The 14,331-nt window shown below is 36.7% G+C and overlaps 1 long non-coding RNA gene across 2 annotated transcripts; it reads left to right on the top strand.

The window, feature by feature from the left end:
• Window positions 1-9,922: 9,922 nt before the first annotated feature.
• On the top strand, window positions 9,923-13,509 carry LOC148978559 (uncharacterized). Of its 2 annotated transcripts, none has more exons than XR_005624209.2 (7): window positions 9,923-10,564; window positions 11,092-11,145; window positions 11,330-11,399; window positions 11,517-11,579; window positions 11,950-12,044; window positions 12,159-12,268; window positions 13,159-13,509. It is a non-coding gene; the product is annotated as an uncharacterized LOC148978559 (long non-coding RNA). The 2 variants fall into 2 exon arrangements; XR_005624203.2 differs by having other exon boundaries at window positions 11,294-11,399.
• Window positions 13,510-14,331: the final 822 nt, after the last annotated feature.

Here is a 14,331-nt window from a genome sequence, read left to right as displayed (position 1 = left end):
TGAAGTGCCATTTATTTATTTACTGTAAAAAATTATCATATTAGTATAAATGTATTATAAAAGAATAAAAAGAACATAATAAATAAAAGAATAAATAAAATAGAAATGCAAAACCTGTGATGTGGCCCTCTGTGTGATTGCTGATAGGAACTGTTTTGGCACCAGTGAATTTCATGAGGCCCCAAACGCCTGGACTTCTTTTGGAAAAATGTCAATAGTTTTTGTTCTGTACAAGTTATAATGTTTATTCCTGTGCTCCAGTACTCCAAAGACATGAACAAACTATTTTCCAGAGGAAAATTGCTTAGCTTTTATTTATTTGTGTGTGATTTCAATAAATATTTGAGTGATTTCATTTCCGATTTATTTTTTCATTTGTCTTTATGGTCCCATAACTTATTTTACATTCAGGTGACATCAATGTAACACAAATATGCTGAAAGTTCAATTTGTCCTGAAAAAATAGAGGTGTGTCAATTGTCTGTGCACCAAAGGGTTGATATTTTACAAGCTTTTTTAGTAAATGACACCAGACGGAAATTTTTTTGTAAAAATACCTTTAGGTCTCAGAGGGTTAATGAATCAATCATTCAAACCGTTTTAAAAAATAATCTGTTCTACACACATATGTGTGTTAAAGCATATTCTACTCCTTCTGAGAGGGTATTCTTCACTGTTGGAGATACAATAAAGGAGAGGTCTAAATTATTATAGAGAATGCAGAATTTTTTAATTTCCTTTATATATATATATATTTTTTTTTTTGCAAAGATTGCTTAATAATATTTTGAGTTTGTTTACATTACCAGTCTGTTAAACTAATTTGTCATGTACTATAAGAAATAAACACAAAAAGGATTGTGGATTTTTCTCTTACTAATATTTTTAATTGAATGGGAACCGGAACCGGAACCGGAATCGTTTGGCGGAACCGGAATCGGAACCGGAACCGGAAAATTTCTCACGATTCCCAACCCTAGTTACACATTACATTGTTTAAAAAATAAAAATCAAATGTGACCCGCTCTGGCGAAATGAGTCGGAAGTTGCAACCTTCCATTTTAAGTTATGGGCCGATTATGTGGAAAAACCATGAAATAACAAAAAAAAAAAAAATTTTTTTGCTAATTTCAAAGAACAGACATTCAAAAATAATCTCGCAGGGTTTCGTAGTCGAGATAATTGAGTAAAGGTATTTAAATAACGATTAAATTTGTCAAAGCTTTAAATTCGCTGAAATAAACATTGCTCTTCTCAACTCCCCTCGTCACCTCTGAGCATTTCCCGGGTATCCCCTGAAACGTTGAACTCACTGGAGGCTTCTAACCTAAACTGCGTGAGTATATTTATCTGCAAGAAGAATATAGCCTATGTAAGGCTGTAACGATCGCGACACTCAGATCCACGAACCTGTGTCGCGGTGTGAGAAGACAGAATCACGACACCGATCACGTCCCTTCAACTCCCGAAGTTATCCTTCACGTCCAGACCCAATGCTAGCTACAACATCTTTAAATTACTATTAGTATTATTTGAAGTTAACATTATAAAATACGTAGACTTACACCACAAAACTTAAATTATTACTAAATTTTTTAAAATTGGGCAATTTCAGCATTATGGAGGAGATCCAATTCCCAGATAATTAAATATTTTAATAAATTGGCCTATGTGAACCACACTGCACAAACCAAAAGTAATACTCACCGGATGAAGAAGGGTTGACTCTCTCCAGAACACAAAATCTTTATTTTATTTTCCGTGTTCGCATTTATGAGGAAAAACAATCCGAACGTGACCGTTCTCTGGAAGCAGCACTAAAACTTTCACATAGCTTAAACATGCAAGCACAAAGCCTTTCTTTAAAGTAAATTTCGTTTTAAAATAATTATCTTAATTTAAATCAATGTTTCATCAACCAATTACTAGGATTTAATAATAAGAAATAAATTGCAGACAATAGGCTAGGCCTAATCACGACGCGGAGACGCGCGGCACGTGAACTGAAGCTTGTCTCATGAACCGAAAGTCAGCGTATAAGGTATCCTCACAGACATATATATTGAAATGTCTACTTTTAAAGACAACCATTCAAAATGAAAGAAAACAGACTGCTCTCTGCTTATGTGGGCTAATCCGTATGAAAACTGAACTTCTCTCTGACTCCTCTTCAATCTTTCTGATTTTAGAACATTTTTGTAAAAGTGACTTTTTAATTATTTATTTCAAAAAAATTAAAAAAAAGTTGAGTTTCAGCCTCGTTAAATTGCATTTATATATGTTAATCTATTTGGTCAAATTAAGCTATATAAAATAAATAGTTTATCCCTTAAAATGCTATGGATTTTGAAAGATATCAAAAAAAAAAAAAACGGGCAAAAAAACTTTAAAAGCGATTTTCTTAGGTTTTCAATTGGAAAAAAAGGGCAGACGACCAGAATTCAAATCTGTATATCTTTACAACCATTCAAGGTATGACCAAGGTATCATTTGAAAGCTTATAGTGTCCTCTTTCCATTAATATCAAAATCTCAATTTTTAAATTTGGGTCACTGTGACTAATTTTGCTGGATCAGGTCGGTCACAAATGTGTTTTTTATTGTAGTATTATTTTATACAGAAATACATTATAATTATATATAATATACAAAATATAACCGTGGGCGCGATTAAACAGTGTTACAATAAAACTCAACATTGTGTTTTTTAAAAATAAATTCAAATAATACAAATCCCGAAATTGCGCTAATTTTAAAATTAAACTAAAACTCATGGCTGCACAAGCATTCATAACTGTGCGCGCCAACAGCGAGGAACCAGCAGAACAGAGTGAACGTTCATTCTGTTTAGTTCAATCCTACTTAATAGGAATTTATTTAAAATGCTTGCTCTACTCCACAACATTAATGTCTTGTGCGGATATCTGTATTTTGACTTTCGGTTTTAAGTAAGCGATTTAAAAGTTCCCGAGTCCCAGCGGAGTCACACGTTGATTAACCGGTGGGAATATACACAATAGGCCTAACTGATATTGAACACAAGAGGGCAGTATAGCACTACGTATGACTCAGATTATTTTTTCTTCTTCTGAATTTTACAACCATTCTGGCTGTTTTTGAACGTAAACATAATTCTTTAATGAAAAAAGAGAAAAACTGGTTTAATTATAATATTTGTATAATTTAATTTAGAAACAAATGATGTATAATTACATTTTTAGAAGATATGAGGCTTTTAGTGTTTACTTTTTTGACATTACTTTAATCTTTTGCCAAAGTTGCACATGCCTACTGGCTAATAAATGTGATGTATCTGTCGAGCTATCTGTATCTATCTGTTTCAAGCAATTTCAAGCATGCTAAGAGTCCCAAAAGTATCAAAAAAGAATGTTAAAGTTTGATTTGTTGCCACAGCAACAGTATCAAAGATATCAAGAATCCATTCACAGGTCTACATCTGCTGTATTTTTACATTATACAGATGAAGTTTGAAGCAAATCGGTTAAAAATAAGAGGGTGATATCAAAGCATTTTGAAAGTGACACACTTCCTGCTGCCAGTTGGTGGCGCTATAACTTTGACTCACAATAGTCACATCCATGTAATCAGCCTCTTACAGTGAACACACTGCTGAAGTTTCATCAAGATCAGTTAATGTATGCTGAATTTATAACACACTTCCTGTTTCACGTTTCTCGCCCTAATTTTGTTTCCTCGCCACGGCCAAATCGTTCGAGATATCAAAAATCCCCTCGCAAACTTTCATCCTCAATGCCTTGACTTCATGTTGACCGAGTTTCGTGCCGTGTGTTTGAATTCTCTAGGAGGAGTATTGCACATTCCATTGCGAGCGTTTTACAAACAAACCTCAATATCCGACTTCCTGTTTGGCTGGGGTAAAAAGTAAGAGCGTGAGGTATAGATGAAACGATGAGATCAACATGTGTACCGAGTTTCATATTATTACATGCAAGCGTGTTTGATTTATGGACCAAGTGTTCGGACCCCGTTCCAGGGGGCACTGTCTAGCCCCCCTGCCACACCCAGGTACCATCTTCAGCCCGGCTCTGATGGCTGTGGGATCTGACCTGTGTGCAAAGTTTCAAGAGTTTTCAAACCCGTTAAGGGCCCCAAAAGCCGCTAAGAGTCTCAAAATCATAAAAAAAAAGAATTTTAAAGTTTGATGCGTTGCCACGGCAACAGTATCAAAGATATCAAGAATACATTCACAGGTCTTCATATGCTATGTATTTACATTATACAGATTAAGTTTGAAGCACATCGGGTAAAAATAAAAGGGTGAGTTCAAAGCATTTTGAAAGTGACACACTTCCTGCTACCAGTTGGTGGCGCTATAACTTTGACTCACAATAGTCACATCCATGTGATCGTCCTCTTACAGCGAACACACTGATGAAGTTTCATCAAGATCAGTTAATGTATGCTGAAGTTATAACACACTTCCTGTTTCACGTTTCTCGCCATAATTTCGTTTCCTCGCCATGGCCAAACCGTTCGAGATATCAAAAATCCCCTCGCAAACTTTCATCGTCAATGCCTTGACTTCATGCTGACCGAGTTTCGTGCCGTGTGTTTGAATTCTCTAGGAGTAGTACTTCAAATTCCATTGCGAGTGTTTTATGAACAACCCTAAATAACCGACTTCCTGTTGGGCTGGGGTAAAAAGTAATAGTATGAGGTATATATGTACGATGAGATCTATATGTGCACCGAGTTTCATATTATTACATGCAAGCGTGTTTGATTTATGGACCAAGTTTTCGGACCCCGTTCCAGGGGGCGCTGTCTAGTCCCCCTGCCACGCCCGGGTACCATCTTCAGCCCCGGCCCTGATGGCCGCGGGTTCTGACCCGTGTGCTAAGTTTCAAGAGTTTTTGAGCATGTTAAGGGCCCCAAAAGTGCCCGAATAGTCGTATAAATAATAATAATAATAATAAATATAGCTGCGAGCAGCGATGGCGGGCCCAAGCCGGAGGCACCGCAACCCCGGTTCCTTTAGTTACCTAAAGGCACCCGGGTGGCGGTGGCGAAGGCTTTGGCACTTTCATGATTAAATGTTAAAACGGCTTGCCATACTCTGTCATTTCGAGTAGTCACAATTATGTTACAGATATCTTAAATGATAATACAAACTATCCAAAGTGTAACGACTAGACAGAAAGACGTTGTTGATATCTACAATGTTAATTCCGGATAGGCAAACTTAGCTTTTAAATGTTAAAAGGGCTTGCCATACAGGGACGTAGGCTCAGAGAGAGGCTCACCATATTCAGACCAAAATATCTGACTTCCTCTTGGTCCGAGCTAATGACTATGTATTAGAAAGTTGTACGGCTTGAGGAGCACAATACCGATTTTTGTAACTGTAGATAAAACTAACAACCCCACTTTTAAGTATATATATGGTGCCTTTAGTGTTATTCTGCACGACGTGCAAAAACTTAACCCCCGCTTTTTTAAGTATATATATATATATATATATATATATATATATAAAGAGGGTTATTCTGCACGACGTGCAAAAACTTAACCTCCGCATTGACTGTCGAAGAGAAGTGTGCAGAAGAGCTTGCATCAGTGAGGGCTTTGCAAAATATATATACATACAAACACACACACACACATATATAAATGAGGTTAGTGTTTTACAATATTAAGGAAAGCAAATGTATTGAAATATAGCACATTAATTTTAAATTCATTCAGCTTCAATTACCAATTTGTAGTTTACCAATTTATCTTACGTTTATTTAAAGCAAACTATACATTTAAAAGATTAGGGTTATATGCATATTTTGTCATTTAAAAAAATACAAAATTGTTATGCAAAAAGATAAGGACTTGCAGAAAAAATCTACAGTCAGCAACACACACACACACACACACATAAACGCAGACACCAGCCACCCCCCCCCTCCCTCTTCCCCACACAGACACTGATAGAGACAAGATACACATCCAAACTGCAATATCTGACTTTCTTTTGGTCTGAGCTTCTTACTGTTAATTAGAAAGTTGATCGGCTTGACAAGAACAATATACGTGGCATGTTTTGTAACTGTAGGTAAAACGAGCAAAGTTAACACATTTTATGTGTCCTTTTTTAGTCATAAAATTATTTTCCTCGCCACGGCCAAACCGTTCGAGATATCAAAAATCCGTCCGGAATTGAGCATCCTCAATGTCTTGACTTCATGCACACCGAGTATGGTGGTGATTGGTAAACACATGCGTTGTAATTTGATGTATTTCTCCTAGGAGATTTATTCAAACAACACATAATTCCCAACTTCCATTTGAACTGTCTTAAAACTTAGAGCAGAGATGGGCGCAGGTCACGCAAGTCTCAAGTAAGTCTCAAGTCTTAACCGTCAAGTCTCAAGTAAGTCCCAAGTATTTTTTTTTTGGGGGGGGGGGGGGGGCAAGTCAAGTCAAGTCACAGGCATGTCAAGTCAAGTCAAGTCTTGTAGTAGGTTAAGTCAAGTGCAAGTCAAGTCACCTTATTATTTTAATTTTACATGCAGAATCTGATCTTAATAAAATGAAAAGACAAGATAAGTATTTGCCAGTAAATTACAATAATTTGCATTGTAAATACTCATGTTCAGTAAAATACACCATGGAATCAAACAAAATTGTAACTTCATAAAATTATTTATTTTTCACTTCTGCCAACAGTGTGTTTGAAATGTTTTAAATTTTCAACATTGAGTCCATAAAACAAATAACAGCTTAACATCCTACAGACTCTCTGAACACCTTCCTCTCTCTCAAACACAGTTTACAAACAATATTAAACTTTGTTACATTTCTCCTCTCTCTCTCTCTCTCTCTCTCTCTCTCTCTCTATCTCTCTCTCTCTCTCACTCTCACACACACACACAGTGGCGGTTCTAGACCATTTCAACTGGGGGGGCCAAGCTGGGGCCAGTTGTACTGTTAGAGGGGCCAGTTACATTTAGACCTTATCATTTTCTGCACTGCACTGAAGGCATAAATAAGCAAAATACCATGTTTATAATTATCCAACAATTTGCATTTCCATTATATTTTTACATTTGCATTACATATATCAGTCTGTATTTGAATTTCCATTTTATTTTTTTACATTGAATATACAGTATGTATATATATATATATATATATATATATATATATATATATATATATATATATATATATATATATATATATATATATATAATTTTTACAAATTAATCTACGATTTTTGTGGGTTTTTTTTTTTTTTTTTTTTTTTGCAAAAAGATCAGCAAATTATCCTCTAAACTGGCCTTTTTAGGGGGCTTTCCTCTCAGGGTGAATGAGCTTTTTTATAATTGTTTTTTTCCTGACATCTTTGAAAGACAGAAGCAATAATTAATGCATCCTTGGCCAGGATATAATTATAAAATATGACATGATTTTAAAAGTGACCTATAAAATCGACTATGCAATACACTTTAATTTATCTAGTGCTAATAAAATTATTAAGCCTATTTGGAGAGAGAGATGTTTTAAAATCGACTATGCATTACACTTTAATTTATCTAGTGCTAATAAAATTATTAAGCCTATTTGGAGAGAGAGATGTTTATAATGTGACAATATGTCAGTCATCGTGATTCGTGTAATAAGATGACTAGGCCTAGACTACTTGTTCTGAGCAGGTGTTGTCAGTGAACAGGCTGTAAAACTGTTGTCTAAGTTACAGACTGATACTAATTAAATGGGAAACGAATCGATTACCTAACGTAACCTCGGTTCTCTCTAGATGAGGGAACGAGCATTGCGTAAGCTAGCTTACGCTACGGGAAAGATTCATCTTACATCAGTCAAGTTGTCATAGTTTTTGTCAAACAAGTTGTGAATTTGTTGTAACATTAAAACAGGAGATCATGACTTACTCCGTGCTCCAAGTGATGTTCGGAGCTCCAGTGATTAGTTTCATCTGTGGGACGGGTGAAGAAACTTTCGGAAGATGTTGTAACAGAATCATATGAACAATTCCAGGATATGCTTTTTTTCATTGGTTGTTGCGTTAAATTTTACCCAGATACAATAGTGCCCTTTTCTGATTGGCTATTAAGTAGCACTTCTCTTTTTTTGATTGGCTGATGCGTAGCAGGGTCGACTGCTGAACTCCAGGCGAGACGCGCTTGATTCTCACGTGAGAGCGGCGCGGCCAGAGAAATTGCGTATATTAAATATATTATTAATAGTTTTTCCGCATGAGAAATACAATGTGTGACGGGAGTGTGAGACAAAAGACTGAAACGAGTGACTGTCATGCTCAATGCGTGACACACTATAAAAAAAATATTTCACACTGACTCCACATTTAGGGAGGCCACAAGGGGGTCCAAGCTTGTTGTCGCAGGGGCACTGGCCCCCCCAGGCCCCCGCCTAGAACCGCCACTGCTCACACACACACACACACACACACACACACACACTTTCTCTCTCTCTCAAGAAGCAAAAACATGACTGCTAAAGGTTGTATCAGCGATGGCGGGGTAACATCACTTAACATCACGAGTGATATTCCCTTAGGCCACGCCCCCTTGTCTCCCCAAAGTATTATAAGCAATCATGCGCATCCCGTGTGCAGAATGATGCACTTGAAGCAACACCAAGTCACAGCACGCAACGCTTCACATTGAAAAGAACATAGCGAAGGGATGGTATCTATAATCTATGCTTAGTAGGGCTGCACGATTTGGGAAAATGTCATATTGCCATTATTGAGCCAATATTGCAATTGCGATTTGCGACTCCGATATAATAAAATGGTTTCATGAGTCCAACTTGCTTGGTTCTAAAGTAAAATGCACACACAGATTAATGTTTATTTCTCAACTCAAACTAAAAACAACAACAACAATAAATGATTGATAACACCTATAATGATCAATAAACCATCAACCAAACCAACATTACAGTGATTCCATCAATTGAAAGCCATCAACTTTTTAAAAAATTATTAGGCTTAAAAAAAATATATAACAGCTTTTAAGTTAAGTGAACTTCAAACAATCCCCAAATAAACCCATAATAAAAAACATATTTACCTGTGCCCTTCCTGTCTTAACAGGTACAGAAATTGAATAAAGTTATCAAACAGTCTGCGCTGCCTGAATCATAAATTATATATATAATAATCCTTATAAAAGCTACAAAAGTTCTTTACTCAAGATCAGTGAGTAATTTTCTAATTTCCCTTTGTTCTTTTAACTTTACTGAAAGAACGCTTTATTCGCTGCTGGCCCTTTAAGAGCACCCGTTGCCGAGACGCGGATCTCACACGCGCCTCATAACTCTTTTCATCCATAGACTTTTCTTATGTTATGAAGATACTAGACAAAACCACATTTTGGCATAATTGTGTGTGCTATTGTTCGTTCAAGCTCGAAAGAGAACTGTTTATTCTGGGCTGGCACACGGTCAGTGCATGCGCATTATGCGAGTATCATCTATTCTAATCTAGGGCACTCACAGGCAGCTTTTCACTTCTTGTCGTGCAAAATGCGAAAAGGCATTTGAACCAATAAGAGGGGGATCTTGTAACACTAGTCAAAGGATGACATTAGCTGCGCTAATAGCCCTACTTTGTTTATTTCATATAAAATCGCGGCATTTTGCGTTATATAATTGCATAGGTTTGAGATCAATATTACGACTGCGATATAATTAATCGTGCAGCACTAATGCTTAGTGTATTCTAAAGGGCAATAAACTCCACTCCAGCAAGATAGTCATTTTATGCAAATCATAGACCTTTATGCCTTATAATAAAGTATAATATTGGGAACATTGATCTTGAAGAGAGTCCCAGCAAACAGGGGACGTCCTCCGGACGTTGCGAACGTCTAATTAGGTCCGCATTTGGTCCGGTTCATAACCCAGCGGGCACCTTGACGTCAATTTGACATCAACAAATAGTCAAGATTTTGACCACCATGTATAACATGCATGAATATGAATATTTTCATTATATTTTGTAATTATTACCTTGTGGTTGTAAAGAGGCCAAACAAAGGTATAAATCTGACATGTTTTTTCTTGTCCCTACATCTCAGGTCAATATCATTGACATTAAATCGATGTTGATTTGATGTCAGGAATTAAAACGTCAATTTGATGTGAAATGTATATCAAAACGATGTCTGAAAAAGTATATTTATTACTCACTGTAAATCAATGCGACTAATTTTCAACATCTAAAAGACCGATCTTGAAAGTTGTAGGTCTATGTATTTTGCATTTTTATTTTATTTAAATCCTAGCTAGTTTAATTCAGTTCTTGATTAAAATGACAGCAGACACTATAATTGCATATACTATAAAAGGTAAATTTAATCTGACATTGAAGCTGATTTTTAAAATGATCATCATCGACTACAAATTGACTACAAAAAGACGTCACATCCTGGTCATATCGCGCGGAAAAGTAGAAGATTTGCATAACCGCCCTCACTCACACGTCTGCTCACTGCCAGAGAGATCGTCGATTTCAATTTTAAAAAATACTCCTCTTTCAACTCTTGGTAAGTAACCAGCTAGCATGCTATTGTTGTTATTATGTTAATACACCATCTTATACATAGGCTACTTAATCTGATTGGGTGTAATTGTCAGAAATATGTCGAATAATTCCACAGCCTTGCCCTTTACCTGAGCGAGTTAGCTTGCTAATTTAACCGGAGATTAGCTTAACTGTAACGTTGACATTCTGGTATGATGGAAGAAGTGTCTTCCTGTCTGCCATCGTATGATTTTAAAAGTGTGTGTGTGTGTGTGTGTGTGTGCGTGTGCGTGTGTGTGCGTGTGCGTGTGCGTGTGTGTGTGTGTGTGTGTGTGTGTGTGTGTGTGTGTGTGGAAAAATGTCGATTTTACTGGTTTTCTGGGGCCAAACCGACCGGCGACGATATTTACTGTCGATTCGAATTTGTTGGTTTAAAAGTGGACATTTCAAGCTTTAGCCCGTTACAAGGCTAACGTTAGAGATGACAAATTAACAATGATAGTAAAATGATATCCTAAGCATGTGAAATGTTTTAATTTTTTTTTCCAGCGTAACTTAACGTTAAGTTACCAGCCCCAGATCTGTCACTGATTTGAATAAGAGGTAAGTTGCAATGGTAGTATCCATATAACGTTACTGTCCTAAAAATATTCCTTTCCCAATGTAAGAGAAAAGTAAGTGTGTTCTTCTAAACAAAAAATAGCTGCTGCATTGATTTTTTTTTTTTAATGCAAATTTTTTGTTTGTATAGAATATGATGTCTTGCTCTCTTTGGTCTGACATTCAGAGTTCCAAAAACGACTCCGCTTCAACAGCTTAACAGACAGCTAACCAGCGAGGAAAAACGAAAACTCATGGTAGGTTACTATGAAAAAGTAAAACAAACAGATGCAATTATTAGACATACAATATCTTATTCACATATTCTTGTTCCTCATATACATTTCTGCATATTTGCTAAATTATTCCTTCAGACAGCTCTGATGTCAAATTGGTGCAGCTACCCTGTGGGAAAATGTCAACATTGTGATGAAAAGGTCAGTCTCTGAAGTTGTGCGGTTAATATCTTAAAATGTATTTAATACTCTTAAATGAATACGCCCAGATCTGCGGATTGAAGATGAAGAACACGCTGAATCTGATTATAACAAGACCGAAGCGAACACGAATTTGTGTGGTTTACACTTAATCACAAATATTTAGGGGAACGAGGCAGAAGTTTAGGGGAATTTGATTATACTATTTCAGATAGCCTGTTGAGCAGGACAGTTATGTATTTTGGTAGCCCTACTGAAAACACAATATAGCCCGGGACGTCTGGCTAGCGATTTTGTGAGCCCTGACATTATTTCACATTTCTTCCTGTACAGCATGTATAACTTTGTTTATTCACATTTTTATTTACAGAGTGCTCACAAATAGCCTCATGTCTATACTGAACATGGATGGGACTGGTGACAAGCTGCCTTTCAGAAGAATTGAACTTTATAAGGTCGCAATAGGTAATTATATTTTCTATTTGTGCACCTACACCACCTATAGCTCTATTCTCTACATGATTTTTATTTTGATCAGTATGTGCAAGATAAATGGCAATTGCTGTTACATTTTTTCAGGTGCCATCTAGAAGTAACAACCCGGCATCACAGAAGCTTCCATTGGTAGCCTTACGGCCAACCATTTGCTCGCTGCACCGGACAGAAGAGGGGGCACTGGGCGCCGGAAGGTAGGAGCTGCTGCAAACAATGTAGATTAGGCCCAATTCAATTTCTCTTTTTTTACCCTTCCCCTTCATTTTACCCCTACACCTGGTCCTTCGAAACATGTTGGAAAGATATAGGGGGAAAAATATTCTCCATGGAAAAAAAAAAGATATCAATCGCATACATAGGGAAGAGCCTGGACGAATGTGATGTTTTGAAATCACTGCTGTCTGGCTTTGAATGAATGTTCACATTCTACAATTCCGTACAAAATGTGGACTGATGACTAGCAGTGAAATGAGATCCTGACATATGACACTGTTAACACAAATTAACCAAAAATTGACTCGATCCATTATCATATATTAGTACTAGGGCTGTCAAATGATTAATCACGATTAATCACATCCAAAATAAAAGTTTGTTTACATAATACATGTGGGTGCACTGTGTATAATTATTTTGTGTAGATATATATATACACACACACATGCATGTATATTTAATAAAAAAATGTTATTTATAAATAATTTAAATTATATATAAATCTATATACAGCATAAACATGAAAATATTTCTTAAATATATACAAGCATGTGTGTGTGTGTGTATATATATATATATATATATATATATATATATATATATATATACAGTGCAATCACATATTATGTAAACAAAAAACAAAAGCTTTTATTTTGGATGCGATTGATTAATCATTTGAAAGCCCTAATTAGTAGTGCACATCTGACAACTGCATGTGATTAGGCTATAATGTGGATTATCTTTTAGTTTTCTATATACTGTAGAGTAGCCTACTACTGATGGGTACTAAGCATTTGTTATGTTAATGGACAGGCCCCATTTTAATGTTTGCTTTCTTGTTTTCTTGTTCTCTTGTTCCCTTTTACAGGCATTTGAGAGCCCTTGAGTGACCCATAGCCCCGCCCCACTGCATTACACTGCTCAAAAAAATAAAATAAACATATCAGATCTCAAAGTATGTGTATGTTGTCAGTCATTGTACATTTAGGTTGGAATTGAGTGATGCTTAGCATTGAAATGATATCAAAATATGTCAATAATTTTATGTAATTTTGACATCAATGTTTGATGTCACATTTATGTTGAATTGATATCAAAGCTTGATATTGTATGATATCAAAATAGCATTAAAATGACGTCAACATGATGACATCTTGACGTCAAATAAATGTTGAATTGGCATCAAATGCATACAAAGCATGATCAAAATAACATCAAAATGACGTCGGCAGAGGTCAAAATCTTGACATCAAATTGACGTTGTCACTTTGACGTCAAATTGACTTTCATTTTTGACCTATTTTGTGACGTAATTTTGACATCAATGTTTGATGTCATTTTGATGTTAAATTGACATCAAATGCCCACTGGGAACGTTCGCTGGGGGACGTTCGGAGGACGTCCGCATTTGGTCAGGTTTATAACGTTCGCTGGGGGACGTTCGGAGGACGTCCGCATTTGGTCAGGTTCATGACGTTCGCTGGGGGACGTTCGGAGGACGTCCGCATTTGGTCAGGTTTATAACGTTCGCTGGGTGACATTCTGAGGACGTCCGCATTTGGTCCGGTTCATAACGTTCGCTGGGGGACGTTCGGAGGACGTCCGCATTTGGTCAGGTTTATAACGTTCGCTGGGGGACGTTCGGAGGACGTCCGCATTTGGTCCGGTTCATAACGTTCGCTGGGGGACGTTCGGAGGACGTCCGCATTTGGTCCGGTTCATGACGTTCGCTGGGGGACGTTCGGAGGACGTCCGCATTTGGTCAGGTTTATAACGTTCGCTGGGTGACATTCTGAGGACGTCCGCATTTGGTCCGGTTCATAACGTTCGCTGGGGGACGTTCGGAGGACGTCCGCATTTGGTCAGGTCTATAACGTTTGCTGGGGGACATTCTGAGGACGCCCAATTACGTAGTTTTTTTTTTGTTTTGTTTTTTGCATTTTGACATTAGGCTACTATCGTTTTAATGTAATAAACCATAGCAATAAAAGTAAAAACATGTCTATTTGTGGGTTTTACCAATAAAAAAATAAGTTAGGTA

The sequence above is a fragment of the Pimephales promelas genome, chromosome 6, assembly GCF_988280905.1.
Source record: "Pimephales promelas chromosome 6, fPimPro1.hap1.1, whole genome shotgun sequence".
In the NCBI taxonomy this organism is placed as follows: Eukaryota; Metazoa; Chordata; class Actinopteri; order Cypriniformes; family Leuciscidae; genus Pimephales; species Pimephales promelas.
The sequence above is the reverse complement of the archived record's forward strand: the minus strand, read 5'-3'. Positions and strand labels throughout refer to the sequence as shown.